This window comes from Silene latifolia, chromosome 2, assembly GCF_048544455.1.
Source record: "Silene latifolia isolate original U9 population chromosome 2, ASM4854445v1, whole genome shotgun sequence".
Lineage (NCBI taxonomy): Eukaryota > Viridiplantae > Streptophyta > Magnoliopsida > Caryophyllales > Caryophyllaceae > Silene > Silene latifolia.
The window spans coordinates 140,747,648-140,762,890 of NC_133527.1; the positions used below are offsets into that span (position 1 = coordinate 140,747,648).

General features: G+C 38.1%; 1 non-coding gene across 1 annotated transcript; it reads right to left on the minus strand.

The window, feature by feature from the left end:
• Positions 1-8,668: 8,668 nt before the first annotated feature.
• LOC141644512 (small nucleolar RNA R71) lies at positions 8,669-8,775 on the minus strand. Its single transcript, XR_012544127.1, has one exon. It is a non-coding gene; the product is annotated as a small nucleolar RNA R71 (small nucleolar RNA).
• Between the last annotated feature and the right edge of the window lie 6,468 nt (positions 8,776-15,243).

Here is a 15,243-nt window from a genome sequence, read left to right on the forward strand (position 1 = left end):
TTTTCTTTAGATTATGGATATATAATAATTGGTCGTGGCGGGGATCTCTTGTTGGAATATGTGTCCTCCGACAATAATGCGATCACAACTGTCGATCATAATGATCACATGTTTAAATCTCATTTTAAGAATACATGTGGGATGTAATATTTTACAGTCAACTGGTCCACACATATCGGTAATGATTGGTCATCTAGAGTTTGACATTATTCTGTCGTGCGACGGTGGTGATCAGTTGATCCCCTTAGGTCATACCTATAGGGAAATACTCTTAATTGATTATTTAATTAATCGTATGCCGATACGAGTTAATTAAATTGCTTAAAATTGACGGATGATTTGTGAGTAAGATTAACGTGTCTTATTATAATTCGATTAAATTAGATACGGTCTAAGTAATCGAATTGTTTTATTACTTGGATAAAATTATTGTTTACGAAACAATTAAATTTGAAATTGAATGAATAATTTATTATAAATACAAGACGTTGTAATTTATAATTTGATAAACCATTTTGGCACAAGTAATTACGAATTACTAAGTCGATTTTGTATATGACATATTTTATGAGTATGTTGATTTTTAATATGTTAAAAATACATTACAAATTCACATGTCAAGTAACATGTCTCATATGTCACAATTGACAAATGACAAAATAAAATGGACCATCCATTTTATGTTAAATGTGCCGAAAATATGGAGGGAGTATAAGGTTTATATTGTGTTTTTATTTTAAGTGTAAAACATAATTATTACAACCTAATATAGCCTTGCATGCCTAGTTGTTCTTGGGAAGAAAGTTGGCCTCATGCATTGGCTATCTCCCCTCCCCCCAACCGGTTTATACATAGAAAAGGCCAAGGCCTTTTCTCTAATTATTCACTTCTTCAACATTATTTTTCTAGTGTAAGAAATATACTCCATTCTCTATCTTGTGAAGAAATTTTAGAGAAATAAAATCTCTCAAATCCTACTCTCTTGACCGAAAATTTTCAAGAGTACAAAATATTATTTTTGTGTCAATTTTATAGTAAGACTTATATTATTTCTAGTACAAAATAATATTAGTTATTAAGAGATTTCCTTGGGTATTCACATTTGGGAGGGATTCTAGCTTGAATCCTTGTTCATCCATATAAGAAAAGCTCAAGAACAAGTAAGAAGGAGATCTTACTTGTGCCCAAAATCCGAAATTAACATAGTAAGGGTTGATGATTTCTTCCCTTTTTAATTTAAGTTTGCATGCATAAGATCACGAATTAATTTTATGACTAAATTAATTATAACATATTTGAATATGTTGAGTATAATGAGATATAGATTTCTAACATCTCTAAGATGTTCTAATGAGTCGATTCTTTTGACTGGAGACTATTATCTGAGCAAGTGCAGTTTCCGAGTGACTTTGGTTTTTGTCCTAGGTCGTGCCGTGGAAAGAGGCCAAATGGGCATTTACTAGGTCATGGTGAGCTGTATTGTGCAAAAAGATAGATAGGGCATACAAGAATTGTCCACCCACGTTGGGTAACTATATCTCAAGGCCACTCGAGGAGTTAATGACTACAAATGCGTGGCCACGCTCGAAAGTAATCTGTGAGAGATTTTTCCGGTCAGGTAGTCACACTCCCGATCGAGAAAACCACTCGCGATATGTTCGTGTGCAAGTGCGACCTGAAAGACACCTTGCATTGAGTGGGAGATTAAAACGGACAAGAGAATTGGTAGCGCACACCTTGTGTCGGACAAGTGGGAGATTGTTGGAGTTAGTGTCCTCCACAATAGTGCGTTTACATAATAAATCTCATTAATGGAATATCATCAGATATTTAATTATTTGATCCTCGTCAGTTGATTAACGTAAATCGATAACGGTTGGCTGACTAGAGTTTGACGTTATTGTCGTGAGACGACGGTGATCAACTGACCCCTTTCGGTCACAACTAAAGGAACGAACCCCAATTGACAACTAATTAATTGTATCAGATACAATTTATTTAGTCCCTTGATTTATAGACTAAAAGGTTAGTCGATTATTTTTAGAGAGATTTTGAGTTGCGAACTCGAGGCACGGCAGTTATTATTTAATTATGTGATAATTAAATAATAAATTTTGGGAGACGGGTTTTAGTTAATTAATTGTTAATTCACTAAAATTGTACTAATTGATTAATGTGATTAATATTAGTACGTAAATAATATGTGTAGTGATACACGTATATTTACGGAGTGATTTGGACGATTTAATTATGGAAGTATTTAAACATGAAACGATGTTTAAAATAAAATTACACGTATTTGTGCGACAAATATAAGAACCAATATGGACCCGTAAATGGACAAGTGGACCGTGTAAAATAGAGTAGTGGATGATTAGAAACATAATCATTTCACCTTACTTTATATACTACCATAAGTTATCTTATATAGATTTTGCATGTGATGTAAGATTAAAAATATAAGACAAATTGAACACTCCACCTCACACACACTCCACCCTTCCCCCCCCCCCCCCCCCTTCTTTATAGACCAAATTGTTGTTCATTTTTCTAGTGTGTTCACTTGTACACTTTGCATGTGATATCTTTATTTGGTCTTCCTCTCTCTAAAATAATATACATCTTTACTAAGATTGTTAGTATACAAATTAATCCCCCTTATACTAAAAGAATAAGAGATCTCCTAAATTTTCCCGCTTAAATCAATTTGGCTATGGACTTTCATTATATCATATCTGTAATTGAGCTTTTATTATATCAAATATGTTATTGGGCTTTCATTATATCATAAATTTTATAATTAAATTTCAAATTAAGTTAAATGGATTATACCAAACTTTCCATTTTCCACTGATTAATGCAAAACATAATAACTATAAATTTTACAATTAAATTTCAAATTAAGTTAAATGTCAGTTGAATAATTGTTATTTTCTTTAATATTTCTATCTAAATAACCGCGCATTCGCGCGAGATCTATACTAGTATTTACTAAGAGAGTTAGTAATATTAAAATATTATCAAGGGTATAATTTTAACAAGTTTCTAGTTAAATACTTGTTATTATTTTTGGGTTAAGTTCTTGGGTGCATCTTGAAGGAGATCTTCTCTTTGAAGATTTATAAGGAGGATCATCCATTTGTTATAAGTTCAAGAACAAACTAGTAAGGTGAACTAGTTTGTGCCCATTTTACCATAAAATCAATGTATGGAAATTGTTTTTCCTTAAACTTTCATTTTTATGCTTTTATATTTGCATGCATGTTACATAGATCACCTAAATGATAAATTATGAGAAAATTTAATTTTTATTAGAGAGTCTAATATGGATCTATGATCTTTCACAATTCAACTTATTTCTCCGCCAAATTCAACCATATAACAATTCACGCCATTTACCATAAATTCAACTTGATTCCGTTTGGAGGTGTGTCCAAATACCATGGACACGGCTCAAAATACCATGGACACGTGTCGGACACGTACCCAAATAAAAGATGAAAGTTTACAAGTGTCCGACATGTTTTCACGTGTGTCTGACGCAGGGGCGTCTAAGATCCTATGCAACCACGGGCGGAGAAACCGGGCCTCCGATTTTGGACCCCGAATTTATAAGCTTTATTGATGAAATTCAATATAAACATCGAAGTATAGTACACTTGTACATTCATATTTAGGGCCTTATTTTTTTTGGCGGTATCCCGGGCCTCCGTTTGTGACAAGACGCCCCTGGTCCGACGAGTGTCGTGTCCGACACGGGAGTCCGACACGGGAAGGCCGATTAGGAGAAGTGTCTGTGCTACCTAGACTATAACTACATTTATTTTAAATTCAAAATAACATATTATTTATCAGATTACAAAATAACCCCGGATCAATTACTTTTCACTTTTACTTTATTCAACATTAGTTTAAGGGGAAAAATCGAAAATATTTATTTATCAGATTAATTTTTTTTTTGGGTGCCCCCCTTACTAAAAATTCCTGCGTCCGCCCCTGCCCGGAGTTTAAGCTTTTTAGTTGTTTTTCGAACATTTGAGTTTTTATTGTGTGTTTAATAATTGGTCTTCTCGATTGAGTACTAAATCCTCTCGATCGAGTGCTATCGAGTAAGTTGGCTGGATTCGCTTCCTGTGACGCTGATGGAGCTATTTAGTGACCTCCTATGTTGCTGGCTGGTTTGGGGAGGTCCCTACTTCGCGTATTCTTGTGAGTTTTCCGCATCTCTACTCTCTCCTTTTTAGTTTGCATTTCCTTTCCCTATTTTTGAGTACAATGAAGGCATTGTATGGTTTGGTTTGGGGAGGTTATTCATCCATATCTGTGTTTGTATTTATGTTTTTATTGCATTTCTGTTATCACGTTTAATTTCTGTATGCATTGTTTATTTTTATAAAATTCAAAAATCTCATAAAAAAAATAAAAAATTTATAAAAATCAAAAAAAAAATTCACGTTTATTTTAGCATGTAGGTTGAGTCGGAACGGTAGATTTCAATGATGAAATTGCACTACTTTTTGCCCTTTTACTTAAGCCTTGTAAAAATTAATATCTTTTAGCTTTGTCTTATTGCATAATCTACGAGTTAATGTTAAAATTTAGCTGAACAAATAGACTTGACCTGAAAAGTTTGGCAAACTACTTATAAATTCTAAGGAACTAGAGCCGTATAAACTGGTGTCATTTATGACGAGTTTCATGTAGGATCGTGAGTAGTATACTCCTTGCATAACATGTTCATCACTTTTGCACATTTATGAAATTCGATTGCTATGGTTGGTAGACTTGTGGATTGGATTGCAACTAAGAAGGAGTCGTTATGGGTCCAATGGGTGAATGCAAATTACTTAAAGGGGAGTTCCTGGCAGGAGTACACAGCTACTAGCAACTCCAGCTGGGTGTGGAGGAGGATTTGCAAGGTGAAGCAGGTGATTGCCAATGGCTACAGTCAGGGGGTATGGCAGGTCCAGCATACTGGTTACACTCCTGCTGGTTGCTATGAATGACTTAGAGGAGCAAGGACTAAGGAAGACTGGCATAATGAAATTTGGGACAGTTGGAATCTACCTAAACACAGGTTCATGGGATGGCTTATAGCTCACAAATCCCTGCATACTAATAGTAGACTGAAAGGATTTGGGATGAATGTGGATGGAATGTGTTTCTTATGTGGTCAGGCAGAAGAGACACAGGAACATTTATTTTGTGAATGTGCCTTTAGCAGACGGGTAATACAAGAACTGATGAAAATTTCTGGCTTAAAACTTCCTGATTCTTGATGTCCTGCACTGGTGCATTCATAACACTGGCCTGAAAACGCAGAGGAAGGTAAAGAATGCTATGGTGTTGAGTGCCATGTATCATGTGTGGCAGCAGATAAACAAGAGTCGTATAGAGCAGCTGGTACTGAGGCCTAGTCGTACCGCATTGCTGATCAATGATGATATGAAGAGGAGGATAAAAGAACGGGATAAGAGGAAGTTGAATACACAAGAGTTAGATTGGCTATGGCGCTTGAATTTCCTTTAACCATTGGAAAGGTTTAGGCCTTATTTTGTATTTGAAACTCTTTTTTATATATATATAATACACTCACATTTTACCAAAAAAAAAAAGAAATTCGATTGCTTGTCACTTGCAGACATTCGGGTTTGTGGTCGGTGTCACATGCAGGGAGGTGCTTACAATTTCCCTTTCTTTAATTTTCATCCATTTTGCTCCACATTAGCCAAATATAGCCTTTTTGACCCATTAGCTACACCCAAATTTAGCCTGTCAGTCAAGCTAGTTTAGTATAATTCTTGTGGTATATCGTTCATTGATGCGAGTTTGGCTCATTCCTTATTTGTACGGAGTTGGTAGAAAAAGGAAGAACGTGGAAAGAAAATGAGAAAAGAGACGTGGAAAAAGAAAAATGAAAAAAAAAAAAAGAAAAAAAAAAAAAGAAAGACTTGAATACAGGAAGAAGGAAAAAGGAAAAAAAGATGTTGAGTTGAGTTTGAAAAATAAGGAGATCGTTTGTGCTTATCTCTATCTTGTGACGGTCTTGCTCCTCCGTTTTATTCATATCTTTTAAAGAGATAGTGTATTGGGTAGTGAGATTTGTGCCAAAGAAGGGCACTTGTGTTCGATTTCTAGTCAGTTGAGAATTCGATAGTTTTAAATGGTCTTGTTTAGGTTCTAGCTTGACGCTTTACCTCCTGATGTGACCATAATTAGCGCATATTTAGCCCCCGAATTAGCCTTGTTCCCATGCTTCTTAGTGCATATTTGGGTCATTTCTTATCTTTAGTTCTTTGTTTTGCATATTCTTTGAGATTTTGATCCCTTGGTAGGAAAGGAGTAAGAATCTTGCATTTTCATGGCAAAACGAGACTAAATTGATCGAATTCAATGACCAAGCATCAAGGAGAGACAAGATTAGAAGGCCTTTGTACATATTATAGTAGAAGAGCAAAGTTGAGAAAGGATCCTTGAGTCCCCAAGGAAATCCCCAAGGAATTTATGAAAAAAAGGGAAGAAAAGAAGAAGATATGTTGCTGAGTGACAATCCGAGCGGATTGTCACCAATCCGTCCGTCCCGCAGCTGCACAATCCGTGCGGCTTTGCTAGAATCCGCTCGGATTCCACCTCCACAATCCGACCGGATTCCCTTGAATCCGCTCGGATTCCAACGCCAGAATCCGCCCGTCCCGACCTTATTCCGCCCGGATTCGGCTCCAAAGACGAATGTCTTCTCCAAGCTACGAAGAAAGAAGCCCTTCTCTCGAAAAATACCGGCTCCTCCTTGCTCAATCTAAAAAGTGTAATTACTAGTTTAGCCCTTAGTTAACCCTAATGCATCCTCCCTAATTTCCACTATAAATACCCCATTAGTCTAATTAGAGGAGCATGTTCTTCTTATCAATAATTAGTGTAGTTAATATCAATCAAATCTCTCTTTAATATTGTAATCAAGTATTAATCAAGTTTTAATCCAAGTTTTAGTTCTTTAATCTCTCTTTTGTTCATCCTTTATTTTGGGTAATTGAAGATTATTTGGGTTATTGTTGGGAGATTGACAACCTCTCAATCAAGCATTCAAGTACTTATTTTATCTTTGCTTTATTATTGGAATCATTAGTAGGTATAATCTCTTAATCCCTTTTTAATTATTGTTAATTACTTTCATTTATTCATCATGTTTCATATTGTTGGTATGATTGACAACCTTGCTAGCATGATCAACATGATAATGAGTGAGTAGTCTCTTAGCTAGGGTTAATGGGTGATTAGGGGAAACCAACATGGGGAATGATTCATGCTTAAATTAATATGCTTTCATGTTTTATTTACTTGCTTGTTTTGATCTCAACTCATGCACATGTTATATTTGATGAAATGCTAAGCCTATGAATCCTTGCATTTACTATCATCTTCTATCTTTTCAATGAGACTTGTAAGACATAACCCAACTCGAGTCTCACTAGACCATGCATGTTGTTGAGTAGGGAAGATTAAGTCGACTTGTAGGTGTTTTAAAATATAATCGATTCGGCTCCGGGACGCAAACTTTCCTAGGATTGTAAGATATAACCCAACTCAATCCATCACAACAATAATTGCTTGCTTATAATTTGAGAACATGTTTGTATGATCATATCCCATGATTCCCCTATGATCCCATGACACCCTAGTGCCTTTAATCAATTGTTTACACCCCTTTAATTCATCTTGCTTGTCTATTTTCATTGCTATTTTAGTTTAGTGACCTTCTACATCAACCCAATTTGTGACACCCCTTAGACACCACTAGTTGCAATAGAAATCTCATTTCAATACCCGTCCCTTGGGATCCGACCTTTACTTGCCTCTTTACTAATTTTAGAGTTGTTTGTGAAGCTATAAATTGTGTTTTGATTCGACCGTGACCCAACGACCACATCTTAATTTGTGAACACGAAACGGATTTCGCATCAAAAATGGCGCCGTTGCCGGGGACGGTGTTTACTTGATTTAGATTTCTTTTTATTGTTATTAGTTGTGTCTTTCTTCACCTTGGGGAAGTAAAACTCCTCAAGGTTTGTTCTAATTGTTTTCGAGTTGTTTGATATTTTGCATGTCTAGAAGGTTACAAGGTGATTTGTTACCTTTTGATCGTGAAATCGAAAGAACCTTGACGAACAATAGGAGACTTGTTAGGAGGAATTTAAGAGGTATTAGTGAAGTTGTTCAACCCACTAGTGAGTTTGTCAATCCTTTCGCAATAGAAGGAGAAGAGAACCCATTACACAATACCCCACAAAATCCACCTACAATGCCTAAATTCTCGTCACACTCCGTACCCACCGAGGAGAATCTACCAAATGGTACTCCTACACCGCAACATCTAACCGGAAATTTTATTGCCAAGTCCGCCTTCATCCAATTAGTTGAGAGGAGCCAATTTGGGGAGATGCCTAGTGAGGACCCTCATTCTCATATGGAAACCTTTTGCGACTATTGTGATGCAATCTCTCAAACGGGCGTGACTCAAGACCAAATTAGATGGGTCTTATTTCCTTTTTCCTTAATCGGCACCGCGAAGCAATGGTTGAAGAGCCTTGATAAGGCCACCCTTGGAATAGATTCTTGGAAGAAGTTGGCTCTAGCTTTCTACAAAAAATTCTACCCACCGGAAAAGACTAACATGCTAAGAGCTCAAATTACGGGTTTTAAGCAAAGGGATGAAGAGTCTTTGTATGAAGCTTGGGAGCGGTTTAAGGGAATTTGTCGCTCATGTCCTCACCATGGACTTAGCGAATGGTTTTTGGTACAACAATTTTGGAATGGTTTATATGAAGATTCTAGGAACATTCTCAATATGGGATCAAATGGAATGTTCACCGAAGTTGATGACAATCAAACATGGAACAAGATTGAGGAAATGGCGGTCCATAACTCACAATATAGTAGACCTCGCAAGGCTACTAGAGGAGGAAAGCATGAAGTGGACTCCGTTACTCAATTGGGTGCTCAACTTAGTGCTCACATTGACACAATCAACTTGAAGTTTGAACAAGCTATGGCTAGACTTGAGGAAAACTCAAAATCATCAAAGCATCATGTTAATGCCATGACGGCATCCTCATCAATCCCAAGTGGGATATGTGAGAATTGTGGAACTTTGGGACATGACCAAGGTGAATGTAGGGGAACAAATGAACAAGTGAATGCTTTCCAAGCATACAAGAGTGGTACCCCTTATTCCAACTTTTACAATGAAAACACCAAATTCCGTCCAAATCTCTCATACAAAAGCCAAAATGTTCTAAACCCTCAAACAACATACACTCCACCACCCATGAGAAACCAAAATCAAAGACCCTTTTACAATCAAAACCAAGGTTACCAAAATCAAAATCCATACAATCACCAAAATGACCAAGGTTTCGATGTCCAAAAAGCGGTCCTCCAAATGCAAAAGAATCAACAAGAATTTTTCACTCAAATGCAAAAAGATAGCCAAGAAAAGGAAACCACCATCAACAACATTCTAGCTCACACCAAGATGTTGGAAACACAATTGACTCAACTAGCATCTTCAAGCTCACAAAGACAAAAGGGGCAATTATCACCTCAAAGTAATCCCCCTAGACATGAAACGGTTAGTGCCATTCACTTGAGAAGTGGTACAAGGTATGAAGCACCGAAGAAGCAAGTTTAGGATGAAGTTGTGGAAGCTAGTGAAAAGGAAGAAATTGTGCAAAGCTCCAAAGATGGAGAATCATCAAAAGAAGAAAGTTCAAAGAAAAATGAAGACAAGGCCAAGGAGAAGGAGCCCATTGTGATTAGACTCCCTTTTCCAAGTCGTCAAGCCAAGCCCAAATTTGATGATCAACTTGGAAAGTTCATGGAAATTGTGAAGAATTTGGAAGTCTCAATTCCTTTCACGGAATTAATCAATCACGTCTTACCTATGCGAAATACATGAAAGATATCCTCACAAAGAAGAAGTCGATCCGGAAGCTTGAGACTATCGCCTTCACTAAGGTGAGTAGTGCAATACTTCAAGGGAGTTCACCTCCAAAGTTAAAGGATCCGGGAAGCTTCTCAATACCGTGTACCATTGGCGACACAACGATCAACAAAGCCTTATGTGATCTAGGGGCTAGTGTGAGTGTCATGTCGTACTCGGTGAGTAAAAGGTTGGGGATGGGAGAGCTTAAATGCACCAATATCACTGTAGATACCCGTATCCGTTGATATTGGAATTTATAGAGAACCCGACAAACACCCGATGATGATAGGACACGTGTATTCTTTAGTTGTCATTGTCATTATTTGGGTTCGTTTTACGATGTAGAATGGGCGTCGTCGATGAAGTATTTTATTAATTTAAATGATATTTAAATTAATGTTTTTTTAAGTGAGTTCATTTTATTAATTTAAATGATATTTAAATTATGGCTTTTTTTAGGTGAATTCAACTTATTTTATTTTATTTTGAATTTATTTTCCCAAGTTTATTTTGTCGAAAATAAAATAAATAATTGATTTGAAAAATCATTTTATGAATATATTTGATTTGAAAAATCATTTATTTTAATGTGTTAATTGATTTGAAAAATCGATTTTAAAAGCGAAGAAAACTCGTTTTTAAACATGTTTTTTGAGCTCGTTTTTAGCTCGGTTTTTGAGCCCGTTTCCTTTACGAATTGGCACGAATCTCGAGTATACTAACCAACCTAAGCCTCTACCCATCCACCCTTGTTCGAACCCCCTATCCACGGCCCAAATTCCATCCCCAAACACCTCACAAACAGCCCGCAACAAACAAATTTTGTTTTTTGCGTGCCAATTCCCAAGCCCAAAACCCGCTCCAAACACTAACAAAACCCGTATCCATTAACCCTAACCCATACCCTAGTATCCTACCCATATTATCCTAGCTTAATCACCAAGAAAACCCCTCTCAAACCCTCACAAAAACTGCTGGACAGCAGCCATACGTGATGAAGCCCGATTGCCTCTCCCTCTCTTTTAACCTACTTTAACTCCTTATAAATACCACCCCTTCACCATACACTCATTCCTCGAAGTTCTACATACATCCAACCATCACCCACAAGCTTAAAACCTCAGAAACAAACCCTAATTGCCTCCCAAAAACCCTAAACAAAACCGACACACAAACTGAAACTGTTTGTGTGTCCTCCTCGAAAAGCAACTCGTTCCTCTATCAAACCTCCATCAAAATTCGATTTTCTTGTTCCTAATTAACCACATAACATCCATCTACACATTAGACAAATATTTACGAGCCAAATTGCCCTTGAGAGTACACGAAATCCCTCGAAAAACAGAGTGTTATACACTCTGTTTTCGCGGTTTATTCTTGTCTGTCCAGTTCTGTTTGTGCTCGTTTTTTTTAAAATCCAATAACTCAAAACGAGCAGGGGTTGCTTTAAGATCCCTGTTCTCCTATCTATCTAGTTTTCAAAACATCTTTTAAATCGAATTTTCGTCGTGAAACGAGGGAGATATCATCGTTTGAAAGTTGCTGTCCAGATTTGTCAAAAAACGCGTGTTTGCTTTGTTTCTTCGTCGACGACGGCCTCTCGAGATAAAATCTACCATCGATTACGACCCAAGACGGTGTCAACGATACATGTAGGTTGAGGGTGCATCAAATCCTCCTCTTCTCCCTTTTATTTCGTTTTTTTTTTATGTTTGTTTTTTTATAGTTCGTTTTATTTCGTTTATCGTTTTGTTTATCGTTTAATTAACTATGAAACTAGTTTAGTCCGAGTATGAGTTAAAGTACCACCATGAATACCCGCGTTGACTTGAGATGGGAAAATAAACCGCTACTTCAGTCGGTCGTACACCCCCGTCTCATTTACATATCCTCGTGTTCAAGGTAGGGCATAAATAAAACGAATTTCTAACTTCGCTCTTCGCTTTTGACCCCTTTGTTATTTCGGCCAATTCGACACACCCTAGGATCCGTTGTATGTTAGTTTAACCTCTGATTGTTAATATATGACGTATTTAGATGACATTCGATCGTTTTAATAACCTAATTAGACATGTTAGGTGGCATCGACATAGCTTTTAAAATCGATTAACAATTCTATAACCTAATTGAATACATCTTTCTTATCACTTGATTTCTCGCTAGCATAGGAGTGCGTGATTAGCACCTTCCTATTGACACTCGACGAGTAAGCATTAATCTTATGATACCTGACCTAATTGGACCCTTTAGGCCGTGTAGAATAACACACTCGCGCGTTTCTTCTCAATCGATCAACCTGTTTCCTAACTTGTTTTCTAACTCGTTTTCTAATCCGTTTCGCAATCATTCGATCTAACCAATGAACCTAACTTAGGAACTAGGTTGGCCTTGTCTTGGCCGTGAGGGTGGCCGTTGGTTTGGGCCGTGAGTTGGCCGTGTGTTTTGTCTTTCTTATTTCGTTTTCCTTTCCTTGTTTATCGTTTGTTCTTTGTTGTTTTGTAGCTTGTAATTTATAGTTTGTTTATCGAGTTGTAATTTTCGAGTTAGTTTTCTTTTATCGAGTCAAAAAAACCTCTTTCAAAAACCTTAGTCTCGTTTGGTTAGACGGTTGTTCCCCAATGCTTGTAAGTGCGTAGTAAACCGCATGTTGTTTAAAGCAACATGGCCCGGTTTATGCTAATGCATGCTTTGGTGCGTAGCCCTATGTCTAATTCGATAAGATTAAGTGAAAGCACGCATTACGAGGAGTGACCCAAGGCCGTGTGTCATGTAGGCCGTGAGTCACCCCCATTGTGCACGGTTTCTAGGCCGAATGGTCGTGTTTTGTGTCGTGTATGGTTCCGTATGTAGCAATTGTATTTAGATCGAGTTGTATCTTTAATTTATTGTTGTGTCGGCATGAAATGCCTGGTTTGTAATAGGTAGATCCCAACAGCTCCCCCATTCCCCTTTAAGCCTTGTTTGCTTTTACTTTGTATGTTGTTAGATTAATCAACCCACATGCTAAATTACAACTTTGACAAAGTTAGTTTAGTTGCATCTAAAACGACATAGAAATTGTTGTCACATGATAGGGTTAAAACAACGTTTGCATATCATATATCGTAGTAGCTATGACCTTGTTTGAAATCCGACACTTGACTTAGTAGAGGCCGTTATCGACGGGCGGGGTTAGGTGTCCTTATGGGCTTCCTAACACGTACCCTCACCCCTTACTCAAGATCTATGGTTTGTGGATCCGTCTAAATACCATTGGATTACGAGAGTCATTCAAATCGAGTGATATAGGGTACAAGTCTTTATCTTTAATCACTCGTAGTCGATTGGCTTTATGCTTTTCGATGAAAGGTGTAAAGTTGACTTGAACGGTTCCAAGTTCCCAAAAAACTTGGTGGCGACTCTAATTGGTCTTAATTCGATTCGAAAGAACCTCGAGTCGATTATGCCTAGTGTGGATCCCGCGGACGCAATTCCCGAGGGCCTTGTCCACAGTTTGGCGACTCCGCTGGGGAAAAGAGGACTAGTTACACTTTGTTTCTAGGGTCTTTTCCTCCGAGGTGAAACTTGAAAAGAAAGTGTTGGAAAGTAAAACATTACTCATAGTGCTACGATTCATGCATAAACCCTTAAGGACTTGCCCGGGCCGTCCCAGCGTTTCTTCGTGATGCGTGGGGGGCGACGTCCCACTATGCTAGGAAGCTGCACATTGCTCGCTTCCACTTCGCCTCGCGTGGTTCTTGATGGTGGGGACGATCTTCTAGGTACTTTACCTTAAGACACCTTGCTCTAAAAGACCGGAAAAGGATGGAGGGCATAGACCTTCTTATAGAAGACTTGCCGAGACTTAGAGATGTCTAGGAGCATACATCCTTATAACATGAGAATGACAATGTGCAATGTGCTTTCCCGAGTCTTTTTTTTCGAAAATTCCCATGTCCTTTTCAAAACCGAACTTTTGAACAACTTATTTTCAAAATAGCATGGTTTTAAAAACGCGGAACGCTGCCCAAATAGGACTAGAAATTTCGGCCCAAAATGAGCCTTTATAGCCGGCATGCTGCCCATTTCAAGTCTCATTTTCAAATCAATCCTTCTTTTTTTTCAAAATCAATCCAAAATGTTTCTCGAACCTCAACCAAGCATGAAATGCGTCGAGTCGTGTCCGAGTCATGGCCGTGTTAGGCCGGGTGTGTTTCGTTCTAAGAGTCTAGAACACGACCTTGTTGGGTCACCCAAGCTCACCTCTTGGGCCTTGAGTCATGTTGGTCGACCTTTTGGTCTAGGATAGTCCACAAAAACGCCCAAGCTAGGCCATTTAGGGCGTTTCACCCGAACCTATGGGCCATGTTAGTCCAATCACGGGTTTAGTCACACCGAGTCCAGTTTAGAATCGAGCTATGACCACTTGAGTCATGTCGTCTTGTCGAGTCTAAAATGAATCAAGGTCTAAATCCAACCGTGAGTCGAACCTTTGGTTAGTCAGTCTCAAGTCGAGTCTTTGTTTGAGTCAAGTTGGGGTCGTGTCCTTAAGTGTGCAGGGGCTCTTACTTTAAATATTGACTCAGTACGGGGTTTTCTTGTAGAAAGGCCGCCAAAAACCCGACGTCAAGCAATGGAAGATGCTGTTAACAAGCTTACTGAGGCCGTGAACCTCATGATGACCCGAATGGATGCAATCGAATCTAAGCTGGGTGAAGATTCCCCTCCACCACTGACTGATCTGGAAAAACGGTTCAAGTTCATCGAAGACCGTTTGAAACTCTCCCAGGGGAAGAACATTCACTATGAGAATGCTAGGGCCTATGTCCCAGTTCAGGATAAGTTGCCCACGAACATGGTACTCACTGACATCCCAAAGTTCAAGGGCACCGAAGATCCAGTCCACCATGTTAAGGCCTATAAAGGGTACTTAGCACTGAAGGGAGTACCTGCTGACATGCTCTCTGAAATTTTCGCTCAATCTCTGGATGAACACCCGAAGGCGTGGTTCTATAATCTGGACCTTAAGAACTTCCCCACTTTCGAAGATATTACGGTGGAGTTACTCAAGCACTATCTTTGATAATGTCGAGATTCAAACCAACATAAGAACTTTGGAGGTTATGACACAAAAGGAAAAAGAGGGCTTTACTGAATTCCTCGCAAGATGGCGCGCTGAAAGCGTGAAACTAGCTAAGAAGCCTGATGAAGTTGAAATGGTAGATAAGTTCGTAAAGAATCTACGACCCATTTACCGCAATGCTCTGAAATACCAGAATTTTGGC